The sequence below is a fragment of the Monodon monoceros genome, unplaced genomic scaffold, assembly GCF_005190385.1.
Source record: "Monodon monoceros isolate NGI ecotype Baffin Bay Population unplaced genomic scaffold, NGI_Narwhal_1 Super_Scaffold_16, whole genome shotgun sequence".
Taxonomy (NCBI): Eukaryota; Metazoa; Chordata; class Mammalia; order Artiodactyla; family Monodontidae; genus Monodon; species Monodon monoceros.
Window position 1 is genome coordinate 17,283,979 of NW_021703772.1, and position 15,171 is coordinate 17,299,149.

Consider the following 15,171-nt stretch of genomic DNA (forward strand, 5'->3'; position numbering starts at 1 on the left):
ATCCAAGTCTCATAATTTCAAAAGCAAATATGTTCATTTTGAAAGCAAATGCTTTGACATAATCTAACTTGAAACAATTCTTACAAATTAATATTACTACAGTGACCTCCAATTTATTGTCAGAAGAGTTGCTCTTAAATTCACAATCACTTTTTAAATTTGTAATATTTTTTCCATGGGTGCTGAAACAGAAACCTTTGAATTAATGTTAGAGTATATTTCTTACTATGTTCCTTATAAGTAGCTTACAAGCAATGATACATTGATAATGGCTGCCTGTATTGCTGTGGTGTGAAGAATTCAGAGGACATTCCCAAACTGGGGGAAAACATCCCAGGACTGATTATTAAATGTCTATTTTTGGCTTAAGGGGAAACTTCAGGTATACATATCATATATTTTCCATCTTTCTCTTAAATTTTTCAGAAAGAATTAATTTTAAATGTTTTATTCAATAATATAATCCAATTACCAGATCAGAGGGAAGCCAACTATAGCTAGAGCGCCAATTTTTGCCACTACCTGTTCTTGTAAATAAAGTTTTATTGGAACACAGTCATGCTCATTTGTTTACATGTTGCCTATGGCTGTTTTGTGCTGCAGCCAACGTATTGAATAATTGTGACAGAGATTGCATGGGCCATAAAGCCTAAAATATTCACTATATGGTCCTTTACAGAAAAAAAATGCCACTTCCTGATTTAGAAAGAAGGAATACTACCTTCTCGACTCCTGTCTCCGTAGAGTTTATGACTAAGGCCACTTAACCCCTTCCCTCTGGCTCAGCGTCACCTGGTCTTCAGTCAAATGAATTTCGTTGAAAAACTTAAGTGTATTAGCATCAGATTATCTTCATGACCTCAAATAGGCCCTCAAACATGACCTCAAACATGACTTTAGCAGACCTTATTCCTTCAACTTTAATAATTGACTTCTGTCCATTTTCTTTAACCAAGTTGCTACTCTGTATTCTAATTCTAACAAGTCTGGAATATTCAAATCTCCCCCTCCTACTGCCTCCCCATCCCAATCTTCCAGATACCAGCCACCTATCTGAAATCAAATAGATCATCCATCACAATTCTAGTGGTTACCAACTATTGTTGCATGTAAAACCACCTCAGAAATCATGGTTTCAAACAACAATCATTATTAGAACACACGCATCCTGGTACAGCTGCTTTGGGTTGGGTCTAGTCATGGGTCTGTAAGTCAGCCAGGGACTCCACTTCAGGATGGGTTTGGCTAGAGCATTTTAACTGGGCAGCTCTGCTCCACATTTCTCTCATTCTCCTCCCAGGATCAGTGGACTAGTCTGGGCATGGCCTTGGCTTCGTAATGGCCTAAGCACAAGAGAGCAAGCTCAAGCACACAAGTGCTTTTCAAGCCTCTCCTTGCTTGTGTCTGTAACAACCCATTGCCCAAAGCAAGCCACAGGGCCAAACCTAGAGTCAAAGAGTAGGAACAAAGCTGCATTCACATAAGGTAATTACCTGGCAAAGTGCATGGATAAAGACCATTAATACAATCTACTGCCAGGATGCTCTCAGGAAAAGAGTAAATGGCCCATCTGTCCAATATCTCCATCAACCTGATCCAGAGCTGAACAAAACCACCAACATATTACACCATGGTATACTCCTAGGAATGAAATGCTAGGTGCCATTCCAAATCTTTTGATTTCTAATTCCAAGCCATGCATAAGAGATGGAGGAAAAGAGAATTACATCTTAACCCAAATTCTGCCACCAGCAACAACAGTCTTGAAATACACCAACTTTTGGAAGGTGCTCTTCTAAGTGAAGCTCACCTGCCTATACTTATCTCATAGTATATATAATTGGAATGATGACAGTAAGCCATCAGGCTGAGCTGGTGATATTACTCAAATCAATACATGCAGCCACTTTTTTTTTTCACTTTTTATTTTTATTTTAATTTAATTAATTAATTAATTTATTTATTTATTTATTCACTTTTTATTTTGAGATAATTGTAGATTCACATGCAGCTGTAAGAAATAATACAGAAAGATACTGTATACCCTTCACCCAGTTTCCCCAATGGTAACATCTTTAAAATCTATAGTATAATATCCCAGCCAGGATATCAACAATGATGCAATCCACCAACTTTATTCAGATTTCCCCACTTTTTCATGCACTTATGAGTGTGTGTGTGTGTGTGTATTTTTATACATTTTTCTCACGTGTAGATTTGTGAAACCATCACCACAGTCAAGATGTCAAGATACAGAATGGTTCTATCAAGCATCTATTTTTAACTAGTCTAAGATCAGTGAATTTTGTAAAAGAGCTCAGAATCGACCTCAGTGTAGGATTTTTTTTAACAGTCTCAACATTTGGTTCATGTCATACAGACATAGCCTCTGACAGACACAGGATATTTGTCTCTTTTTCACACAGGTAATTGCCTGCTAAATGACTCACGTAACTACTCTCCTCTCAAGTGACCACACAGTGCTTATACAGTGTGTATCTCCTTACAAATCTAATAAGAGCTGTGTAAAATGAATTAAAAAGTGTTTCAGTGAAATACTGTCTCAAGGAAACCCAGCCTCTGCCCATTAGATTTGAAGCTGTGAAAGAATCTGAAACACTGAGGAGTGAGACCTATTTAGATATTTGCTGAAATGAGATGGTTTCAGTTTTGCTATTGCTCATCTCATCAGAAATGATTCTTTGGCCATACTAGTTGTCTTGGCTCTGAAACGCCAATTAATGAATTAGTATAACAAATGACTTGGGTGTCCGATTCTTATAGACATTTCATAAATGGAAGATTTGACAGTGGACTTGATGAACATGAAATTTCATGGTACTCATTACCAGAGAGGGTATTGGTTTCTTTCCCCAGACTCTACGCCTAATTTTTGTGAGTAAAGAATCCAGAAAAATGTGGTCTTGACAGGAAGCATTTGTGGATTTTTGCTGTGTACCCATTTAGCACACTGTGTTAGGACTGGGGGGGATGTACAATACCCACAACTCTGTACAATACAGCCTGCTCTACAGAGGATAATCATAGAAGAGTAACACACGAAGGGCTTTCTTCTAGTCAAGGGGTTTACAATACTTTTTAACATTAGAACCTTTTCTTCAAATGTATCCTTTAAAAATATATTTTAGAAGCTGTACATGGACATAGTCTAAAGGTTCAAACCGTCCTATAAGGCTTAGTGTAAAAACGGCAAGCTGACTTTAGAATTAAGTCTTCTTGAGTCTGCTAAATCCTTAGTGTCTAATTTCTTTTCGCTATTGTTCTTTTTTTTTTTTTTTTTAGATGTTGGGGGTAGGAGTTTATTAATTAATTTGTTTGTTTTTGCTGTGTTGCGTCTTCGCGGCCTCTCTTGTTGCGGAGCACAGGCTCCAGACGCGCAGGCTCAGTAGTTGTGGCGCACGGGCTTAGTTGCTCCGCGGCATGTGGGATCTTCCCGGACCAGGGCTCGAACCCGTGTCCCCTGCATTAGCAGGCAGACTCTCAACCACTGCGCCACCAGGGAAGCCCTGTATTTTTCTTTATTCTGTTGGTCTGCATATTTTTGTGCCTTAAAAAATCCTTTTCTTGTCATTTTAAAGTTCTGGAAAAGATCAGACAAATAATTATGTCTACTCTGCCATGATTTACCAAAAAGTCAATATAATCTTATTTTGAATCTCTAAGTCCTGAAGACCTCCTCTGTACCAGGCACCCATCTCATCCCTTCCAAATCCACTTGAATCATCTCCCTCCAACATTCAAAAGGCTCCTTGAAGCCTCATTTGAAAAACCAACACTATAATCCAATCTCAGCATTTCATAGATGTGGAAACTAAGTCAAGAAAGTAAAGTGAATTGTCTGAGGCTGCATACAGGGTAGTAGGCAGATTTAAAGCCATGACCCACATCCCCTTCCTCCTAGACAGGTTCTCTTTTTATTATACCACGTTGCCTTTATTTAATTCAGGAAACAATGAAACTTCTGCAGACATTATGATACTGGTCTCTTTCATCTATTGATTCATCATTTATTCTTTCATTAAACAAATTTTGATACCTGCTCTATACTAGGTATTGTGCTTGACACTGAAGATAAAATAATAAATATAAACCACCATAACCTCTTTCTTCCTGGGGTTCACACTTGAGGATGCAGAGGTCATTTTCTGGCAGTTTGCAGGCCAGATTTGGGCAGTATATGTGCTTTAATTGGTCTGAACATTGTTTTATGAATGCATAAATTCATTGCCAATATTCAAAGGTTGAGAGTTTTATATTAAAGGCAGTCTGGCAGTCTGGCTTCTCTTGAGGATTATATTGTAGATCTGGAAAGACTAAGCCTTTAGATCCACCTGAGATCAGTAGACTGGGGTGAGATATAGCAGCCCTTTTTTCCTAAGCATATACCTCTGTGCAGTCCAGTCCCCACCAGTCCATTTCCCTCTTTGATATTACCTGTCCCACCCCTGTAGAAATTGGAGTTTTCAACTTCTTCCCTAGTGGTTCTCAAATTATGTTTTGTGGAATCTTAGGAGTTCTGATGAGAGTCTAAGCCAATCAGGTCACAGGGGTTCATAAGTCGGGCCTAATGAATTCTAACAGAAAGACTGCTAAACTCTTCCCTACTTTACACATTAGGCGTTCATTTAAAGCTTCTTTTTCACTAACTGCAGGAGGAAAACACAATTGAGTTCCACTCTTTTACAGTAAGTGTTTTAGTAGATAATGTAGATACTAATCATTATAAAAATAGGAAAGGAATCAAACTCCAGTATTTGATGCAGGCTTCATGGAAGTAATATGGCTGGAATTAACCCATGAATATGCTAGACAGGAGAACTGAAGATGGAAAGAAATAATATATATAATGGTGCAGCAAACATAACAAGCAGCATATCTCATAAGAAAGTGTTTGCTAAATGCATCAGGAGTATCCTAAGATATGTTAATAACCTATAAATGAACCGTGTCTAATCGCTAAGTTATCTTTCAAAACATAATAAGAACATTAGGAAAACCCCACCGATTTTATTTACCATTGTCAGCTAAATATTCAAATACTTCTTTGAGTAACTGTTCTGGTTTATATGTAAATACAATAAAATAGGAGCTCATTTTCTAGGGAGCTTGGTGAAAGGATGCATGTATCTAGAAAAGAAAGTATGACTTTATTTCAATGAAACACAGACTCAGTAAAGACCTGGTGAATAGTTGCTCAATTTTAATTAAGGTGAATTTGTGTGTTAACACTAGTGCATAACCACTCTTGTTAGAAGAAATGAGATATGAAGTATATTTGTATTTTTATATTTTAAAAATCAGGTTTCTCAGGTGTTTTAAAGATTGAGGACCCTTTGGTTGACTGTTGCTTTGAAATGTAAATATTATTCTCTGTTTTTACACTTTTAGCATTTAAATTGTGAGGTCTCATATAGAGACAATTGCTTACCCCATTATAGGCTTGATTTTTAAATATTGAAATCTGCCTGCATAGCAGTTTGTCCTTTTAATCCTTCTTTTCATTATTTCCAGTGCATAGTATAGAACTATAAAGGATTTTAAATCACTCTCAACTCAAAAAGTCCATAATCTCAGTATACCTTCTTCTACCTCTCTACCTCTCTATAGTTATGTCTATAGGTAACTATAGAGAAATATAGTGAGGGTCTATTTCACGGATTCACCCAAGTTTTTATAGTGATATCTGCATTTAACAATTTACCAAGAAGTTCACATGGAGATGCTCATTTGATAAGCCTCACAACAAACTTCCAAGCTAAAAATAGTACCTTTGTTTTATAAATACAAAATTAAATTTCACAGGAACTAAATGACTTATTCAAAGTTCATTTTCTGGCTCTGACTTGGGGTCTTAACGTTCCTTGCTAAGTAGGTGTTGAAAGTGTAGCAATCCCATAATATTGTTAAAAGGACAAAATAAAAGAGGAAGGTTTTAATATAGAAATTAGTAGCTGGTAGGGGCTTAATTCATGCTTATAATAAGTAGTAAATAGTAAGAGGATTTGAACTAGGTTATTCAGGCATTATGTTTGATTACCTCTCCCATGTCCTATCCTTTGATGTTGCAAATGTGTTATAGAATCTGGGAGTGTGTTTAGATTGAACATGACCCAAAATTGCAGTCACTCATGCCTTGTGTTTACTGAGTTTTCCAGGGAACTGATGGTTACAGATTGGACCCACAGGTCCCTTGATGCACGTAATTTGTTCTACTTCACAGAAGTTCTCCAAGTGTTTGTTCTTTTGCAAGAAAACATAAAATAATAAAATATATACTTCCAGGCTATAAATGATCATCTTACCAAAAATCCTTTGCTTGTTTGAATACCTTCAATACACTTTCAACCCAGTGGTCATACATTTTGTGCAAGGTCACCTCTGAAAATGGGATGCTCACTACCACCTGAGGTCTGTCCACCCCATCTTGGATGGTTTTGACTATGGAAAGGTGTTTATTAAATTCGGTGAAAATTCTATCACAAAGCTTCCACCCATTGCTAGTTGGAATAAATTACATTTCTCTTCCTAATGACATTCTTTAAAATTTGAATTGAGCAGTCACTCTCTCAAGCAAATTATCCCCAATTCTTTCAATCATTCCTCTCTAGACCTGGGCAAAAGAAGAACCTCACCTTCCTGATCATTTTTCTCTGAATGCCCTCGAATGTATCCTTATCATTTTTGATATTAAATGTCCCAATCTGAGTGGAGTCCCATAAGTGTGATCTGAGCTTTTACCTTTCTCATACCAAGAACAGTTGTATACTTTCGTTAAGGCAGCCTGGTAGCAACTACTGTTGATTACCATTATGCTTACATAAGTCAGCTCATTTGTGTCAGCTCTAATCCTCTTTCTCCATTTTTTAACATTGGCACTCCCAGGGGACACCTCTCCACTCCTTTACTCACACGATGAAGATTTAGAGATGCAAGGCATCACAGATAATTAGTCCTAGGGTTACAAAGTAGCCCACAAACATAATAGATTTAGTGTACACATGTTTAAAAATGAGTTGAAGCCCATCTCCAGGGATGACATACATTGGCATCTACAGTAGGGCAGAAAGACAATGTATAATTCTGATTGGGTGCAATCACCTGGAGTCAGGTCTTTACCACCTATTTAGACAGAGCTTGCTTGTCTCTGGTCCTCACACCCAACTCTTAACTGATTTTCATCACCTTCCTGCTCCCTAAATTAAGCAAACTGATAGTGGATTCAAGGGCTTTCTTCTGATTTCCCTCTACCTATTCAGCTTTCCTCTCATTATTCCCAACACAAGGAAGCTTTGCTTCTAGCTTCACTTTACCTAAATTTTCCCTCCAAGATCTCATCCACTCCTGTGGCTGAAACATCATCTATAAACTGATGACTGTAAAACTGGCCACTCTCTCAAACTCCAGACTAGTCCTCCGAGTTGTTCCTCTTTACTTGGCCATTTTTGTGTCTGTTCCTCTTCTCTGTACATCTGTTCCTCAACCAAGTCTTACTCTTATCAACTGAAAAAAAAAAAGCACAACCTAAAAGTTGAGGATTATGTTTTATTCAGCATACAAACTGAGGACCTAAGCCCGGGAGACAGCCTCTCAGAGAGCTCTAAAGGACCGCTCCGAAGAAGTAAGGGAGGAGCCAGGATAGGTAGGAATTTTTGCAACAAAAACCAGGTAGTCAGAACCTCAAAAGATTACCGTTAATTAAACAAAAACCAGACATCTCAAGTTAATGAATTTAACACTTTTCTATACATGGAAAGATGCAAGAGTCTGGGCCCATTGAAATCATTCTTTTGATATGCATCTTAGCTATGGCTATCTAGGGCCAGTATCCTGTGTTTTTCTTCCATCCGAAATCCCCTCATTGTGCATAATCAGGGCAGCTGCAGTGACTGACAAGCACAACATCCATTGTTTACTACTGATACAGCAGGTGACATTCTTTGTCCAAACTCTGCTCATTCAGAACGGTCATCATCTCTGCTTCTCCAGAACAGCTCTCCAGGATCCTCAACTGCCCTACCATCTCTGACTGGACTTCTGCTCTACATCTCTTCTTGGACATCCAGAATGATCCTCCCAGTTTCACATTTGCCCTCATCATTTCTGTGTCTGTGGCTCTGCGTTTCTTCCTTTCCAAGACAGAAGTTCCAACTCCACTCTCCTAGCTTCCTTCATATCACTCTCTTCCTCATTCAATACCAGCTTCCATTTTTGTTCTCGAACCCGGTGCTTCTCAAGTTTGGATCCCAGAGCGGCAGCAGTAGCCTCTGCTGGAAACTTGCTGGAAATGCAAATTCTTGTGTCCTGTCACAGACAAACTGAATCCCAAACTCTGCGGGTGGGGCTCAGCCGTCTGGATTTAACAAGCTTCCCAAGTGATTCCGTTGCATGCTAAACTTTGATACCCACTGCTCTCCAATCCACCTGTTCTCAGCCTTGGCTGACATCTGAATAACCTGAGGAGGTTTTTTAAAGATATTCATGTCTGGACACCACCCCAAACCTATTAAACCAAGTTCTCTGGAGGTGAGGCCCAATTATATGCATTTTTTATAAAGCTCCCCCGGTAATTCTAATGTACAATCAGGGTTGACTTTAATCTGCCAAGATGTTTCCTGTTATTAGGCAGTTACTTGGTCTCTCTGCCTGGAAAGGTCTCTTCCCTGTTTCACATGTCTTGTTCTTTTTTATTCTGCAGGTCACAGCAAAATTGTAACCTTCTCCGAGAGGCCTTCCCTGTCCATCCTTACTCCATGAGCACTTTCTCCTTAAATATTTTCTTAATTCTACTAATCTTTAATTGAAGCTATTTTAATCATTCACTTACTTATTGGCACCACTAGAATATCAACTCCTAGGAGAACAATGATTTATTTTCAAGGATGAATCCCCAGCTCCCTGGAAAAGGGCTCGGTCCCTGGTAGGGACTCGGTAAATATTTATTGTATAAAAGAGCAAACACCAGACAAACACAACATGCTGTTTATTCCAAACTCTGTGCTTTCGATGGACTGGTTTGCCTTGCCTAAAATTTTGTTCTACTTTCATTATCTTTTATCTTATCATTAGTACCATTCCCACAAAGGGCCAGAACACCTGCCTCAATTCTTTACCCCCTATGAGCTCTCTCTTTTGTGAAGTCACGTAAGACTTTATAACATTACTTAACAATTCACTTTTTTTTTTTTTAATGTACCATGAATACTTGCTTCTAATGTAAGTTCCTGAAGCACATAGACCGAGCTTGGTGTCTCTTTCTCTTTGGTCCATGGTGTGGATGTGTATGCTACTGGGTACACACGAGTAGATACTTTCTGAAGTGAATTGACCTGAGGAAGGAAAAAGCTTTCAGTCAATAGTTTTAAAAGCCAAGGGACCATTGAAGAGAGAGAGAGAGAGAGAGAGAGAACGGATACAAGAAAGAACATCTGGTTCAATATAGAGACTGAATCTTAAAAACAAAAACACAAGGGGTGGGGCATCTAATGAATGTCTGTGTATTGAGAATGCTGTTTCCAGTTGCTCCCTCTTTCTAGTCCAGCATTTTCGAAGACCTAAGTCTGTATATCCCCCCCCGCCCCTCAGTCCTCCCTTCCGTTTCTCTCTCAAACTGCATAGAACTCTCAAACCAGCATTCACATCAGGGAATGCTGGGAAGCCACAGGCAGCCTTTCCTGGCAAATAAGCTGCTACAGAAACTCCCCTTTTATGATGTTACATTATCAATATGAGAGCAATCAAAGACATCAGCTGGAAATCCCCCAACACTGAGCAGGAACTGAGGGGCTCATACACTGCTCCTTGAAATGTCTTGCTGGGTGACCAGTAGGGCTCTTCAGCATGAATTAACATGCCAATCCTAAGAGACTGATCTGTTTTTCTTGAGGAGGGAATGCCTGCTGGCTTCAGCTGGACAGAGCTTGAGTGAGGACAAAACCCTCAAATGATGATCTAATACGGTGGAATTAGGATGCTTTCATCTTCCATTAGTCCAGGCAGAGTGTTTTCAAATTGTGTACCTTAGATTTCTTAATGAACCAGAGATAGAATTATTTAGACATATTTACTCTTAAGCATACAGTTTTATGGTTGAAGATCTAGGCTGGCCCCCAACAAAGCTGTTAGAGGTTTGGTAGCATTTTAACTCTTTTGACTTCAACTTCTTTCTACAATCTGAAAATTCAGGAGGTTTCTTAGTTCTCAAGAATCAAGAGAGACGTGTGTTTGCGTTTTATTTCCTCTCGTCTGCATTCTTGCACAAGGTCTCCCCTCCTTCCTTTACGCTCCTCCATCCAAGGAACCAACACTCCCCAGTGTTGCCTACTGGTTGTCAACATCCCTTTCTTCACTCACACCTGCCCTCTCCTATAATCTCCCAAACTTCAGAACTTTCCTCTCATCACCTTCCTGGGTCAGTTTCCTTAAAGCAAGGATATTTGCTAAAGCTAACTTGATAAAATAATTTGTACTCTGTTGATGACCTAATATGTTACCTTTCCCAAGTAATGGATTTGCTTGAGAAGCCTAAGCACCACAAACGAAGAGCAGCCCACACTCACCACAACTAGAGGAAGCCTGTGCACAGCAACAAAGACCCAATGCAGCCAAAAAAATAAAAATAAAAATAAATAAAATAAATTTAAAAAAAAAAGAGGTGTCAAACTGTAACTCAAAGATTATAGACAGGAATTTCTAGCAGTATTGGAGACCAGAGAAATACAGGGAAAATTTGGACAGTGAGCAAGGCAAGCCATGTAGTCGTGGTCTCAGTCACGACACGGGGGGCCACCTCGCAGGATAGACCTAATTAGCATAATCCAATTTACCATGCTCCATGCACAGCACCATGCATAATTCTTCGTGCACTCCTGGAGCTAGAGTCAATGCCCAAAGCCTGACATGCAGTGTCTGAGGACTGGCCATAGTGCAGCGGGGAAAAGATAGATCTTTCTAGGTTCACAGAGAGGGAGTTCATAAGAAAGGGAGAAAGCAAAAACTACCAGCTTGGAGACCCACAACATATACTTAGTCTATGTTCTGGATGTACTTTAACAACAAAAAAAAAATCTATTGAAATAATTTATAAGGAGTGCCTTCAGGCAGAGTTCAGTTCAGTTTAACATATTTATTGACTGTCAGTGCAAAATTAATAAAGATAATAATAAATGACTGATCAGCAATGCTGAATTAGCACTTACTTTGTATCATGCATTCCACTAAGCATTTTACATGGATTATTTCAATTAGTAATTTCATCAACTTTGTTGTTTGGTAGGTAGTGGTATGTTAGTTAACCGGCTCTCTAGGAAGGAAAAAAACATGCCCTGATTTGTAGCACTTGCTGATTGCCATGATGGAAACAGTCCCAGCATGAATGATTTCAAGCCATCAACAGCTCACAAAATTTCTGAATATATAACAGTTGGCCCACAAAATTCCTAACTATAACAATTAGCTCTCATCACAAGTAGAAGCTGATTCCAGCACACCACAGGTGGAAGGTACTTCTTTTAAAATTTTATTTTATATTAGAGTATAGTTGATTTATAATGTGTTACTTTCAGGTGTACAGCAAAGTGATTCATTTATACATATACATATATCCATTCTTTTACAGATTCTTTTCCCATAAAGGTTATTACAGAATATTGAGTAGAGCTCCCTGTGCTATACAATAGGTCCCTGTTGATTATCTATTTTATATATAGTGTATATTTGTTAATCCCAAACTCCTAATTTATCCCCATCCCCAACATTTTCCCTTTGGTAACCATAAATTTGTTTTCAAAGTCTGTGAGTTTGTTTCTGTTTTGTAAATAAGTTCATTGCAGCACTATTTACACTAGCCAAGACATGGAAGCAACCTAAATATCCATTGACAGAGGAATGGATAAAGAAGACGTGGTACATATAGATAATGGAATATTACTCAGCCATAAAAAGAATGAAATAATGCTATTTGCAGCAACATGGATGGACTTAGAGATTATCATACTAAGTGAAGTCAGACAGAGAAAGGCAAATATAATACAATAGCTAAAAAAAATGATACAACTGGAAGGTACTTTTAATTCCCTCTTTGTTAGGGTGGCAAATTCATCTCAGTTTGTCTGGGACTTTCCTAGTTTTAGTATTGAAAGATCTGCATCTAGGGCACCCCCCTCAGTCCCAGGAAAACTGGGATTTTTGGTCACCCTACCAACAAAGTAGGAGGAAACTGAGACTTAGAGAATTTAGGAAATTTGTCCAAGATCACACGGTAGTAAGCAGCAGAACTGCTGTCAGGACCCTGGAGTTCAATTACAGTGAGCCTGTGAGCTTCACTGCAGCAGAGATAACGCCTTCCATACTTCAGAAAAGAAAATCAATCATGAGTGCACAACTGATCATAAAAGAGATGACACACACAGGCACACAAATACACACATTTCATAGAAAATGGAAAAACTAGGGTGCTCTGTGGCACAATTAGACATATTTTACGTATATGAAAGAAAGGACTATAGGCTGCTTATTTTGCCTAATTCAAAAGTTGAGCTCAGTCTCAGTTTACTGAGATCCCCCAAAAGGAACTTTCCACCATCTTCTAGAACCTGCACTAACATCATTCGATATAAATCCTACACATTACACAATGGCCTTAGGTGGAGCCAGGGTCCACTTTTTAGCAGACATCCACAGCAGTACAACCAAATGCTACATCTTTTAACAACCTAGGAAATTTTATGTGGGAAAATTTACCTTTAATGATGCACTGTTGAATACAAGCTTCATTAACTATATAACACAATCCTTCAATTTAGAAAATCATTTCAATGATTATTCCTAATGAATATCAAGATATTTATATGAAAATTAGAGCTTTTTCCCTCCTAAACTGAAACTCATGAAGTTTAGTATAGCATTTAATGATAATTGCCTTCAAGAAGTCTCATGAATAATGATGTTAATGTTCCAGTATTTGTTAAGTAAAATAAAGTTTTGTTTGGAAACTTCAAATTTTGCTTTTTCATTTCTGATATAGGTTTTAATAAATGTCATCTACAAAAATTCAAAGGATTTGTTCACATTATAGTGAGCATCTCTTTTAACCTAATAGACACTTTTTAATTGATAAAATACATTATCTACTACATCGAGATGAGTTATTCTGATTTTGTAAAATGCCATACCATTCTGAAAGCATTAGAAGAGTGCAAAATGACATTAATTCACAATAAGCAACGTTCCAGAGGAGTTGGTTCAATAAGAATATATACATATGAAAAATAGTGATTCTCAACATCCGTGAGCTATCTTAATTATCTTAAAAGCTTCCGAGAAACTCTTCCCAAATACTCTTTAAAACAAAACAAAATAAAACAAACAAAAACTCAAGTCATACACTCACCTTATTAACTTTGAAAAATAAGAATATGCCAAATAGGGCTGTGTGTGTGTGTGTGTGTGTGTGTGTGTGTGTGTGTGTGTGTGTTAGGAAGTGAAGGAAATAGGGATGCTTAAGTTGAGGGTCACAACATAGTAACCAGAAATAGATTTAAATTTCATTTCACAGAGGACTTTATGTCCCTGAGGTCTATTTCATGCTAAAATTGCATGAATCTAGTAGAGCAAAAGGGATTTAGAAAAAATCTTATAGAATACTGGATCTAACCCTTGGGAAAAACATCATCTGTCCCAAGTGGGTAGCAAAAGAATGTAGGTGAGGGACATGAGGGTGAGGAAACCTGGGAAGAAAAGAGTGTCTCTCCACTATAAATCAGCAGTTTTGTGTTTGGCATAAGGAAGGCATCTGCTATATCTATTTGTTTGTTTTGCCTAGGGGCCGAGAATTTAAATTGATATCACTGACCTTACATGCTTGATTTCAGAAAACATGGAAAGATTGGAAAACACAAGATACTGTCACCTTAAAAGGAAACATAACAGTCTTATTTCTGGGATGATTCAGGATCAGTTTTACCTGTAAGCTACAAACAACTGGATGTTCTAAAATCAGAGATTATGACCTGAGTTGTGATTTGGGACTTAGGGTTAGCGTAACCTCCAAATTTTATGCATTTTTTTCCGGGAAAATTATTGAAATATCTTACCAATTTCTTATCAAAGAAACTCAACAAAATTTAAGAATCTCTGGTAGAATCTCTGGTATATAATCTCATCATAGAATTCAGTATTCATATATCCTTATTACATACTTGATTACTTAGAAGATGTACAATGAAGTTATAATAAACCCTAGTCACATTTTTGCTATATTTTAAGGTTATGCTAAAGAAGCTTATCAATTAAAGCAAATGAAATGAATATAAATTTGAGAAATTCTAAAATAATTATTTAAATATACTTATTGTACATTTTAATGATATTTAATGAGATTCTCAAGCTGGACTAATAACATGTTTCCAAGACACATGCACTGTTTGTTTCTTATAGTAGCAGAGCTGCCTTTGGTCAGAATTAATCACCTGTATAACATGATTTTAGGGAAGTTGTCAAGATAGGCCTGAGCCCACAAAGGCCCTATTACGTTGCTGGGCTGGAAATTTTACCACTCAGATTCATCCTTCTATCCTGACTTCCTTTGTTTCATCTAAACTGTAAATATCCTTAGGGAAAAATCATTGCTTTAAGCCCCATCATTCACCTACCATAACCATAAACAAGATCATGGAAGCCTGCCATGACCTCTCATATTTTGAAAGGGAAGAGGGAAGGGACTCTTGAACACAAGGGGAAACAAAGTTTCCACTGAAAAAGAAAATAATTATGAAAGTGTAAGCCAGAAATGCTAAGGATGGTTCTCACATGTCATTCATCAGCATTTATATGTCATTTATAATTAACAGAAAAATGCATCAAAAACAAGAGCACAGACACATGGTAAGGATGGTATCTTTAATATGCTGGGGCATTATAAGTGCCAACCTGGAAATCTATGTGCAGATAAAGTATCATTCAAGGTAAGAGACAATAAAAAGATTTTGAGATCCACAAAGGTTAACAAAATCTACTATTGATAGACTGACACAATAAGATAAACTAAAATATAAATGTCAGGAAGAAAAAAATTAAACCCAGAAGAAAGGAATGGGATATAAGAAATCTACTAAGGCTGACAAATTTTCTTACACATAGACAATCCTTATTAAA